The sequence below is a fragment of the Asparagus officinalis genome, chromosome 5, assembly GCF_001876935.1.
Source record: "Asparagus officinalis chromosome 5, Aspof.V1, whole genome shotgun sequence".
Lineage (NCBI taxonomy): Eukaryota > Viridiplantae > Streptophyta > Magnoliopsida > Asparagales > Asparagaceae > Asparagus > Asparagus officinalis.
In genome coordinates, this window is record NC_033798.1 from 552,195 (window position 1) to 552,409 (window position 215).

General features: G+C 63.3%; 1 pseudogene; it reads right to left on the bottom strand.

The window, feature by feature from the left end:
• LOC109843893 overlaps positions 2-215 on the bottom strand; it is a 2,375-nt pseudogene continuing 2,161 nt past the window's right edge.

Sequence of the window (215 nt, forward strand, 5' to 3'; positions counted from 1 at the left end):
TCTCGTCGACGACCAGCCTCGCGTTCGGGAACTGGTCCCACATTAACGGGAACACGAGCATCGGCACGCCCGTGACCACCCCCTCCATTGCGGAGTTCCATCCGCAGTGCGTCAGGAATCCTCCGACCGAAGGGTGGGACAGCGTCCTCACCTGGTCAACCCACGGCACGACTAACGATTCGCCGCCTCCGCCGCTTGATTCTTGATCGTCGGCG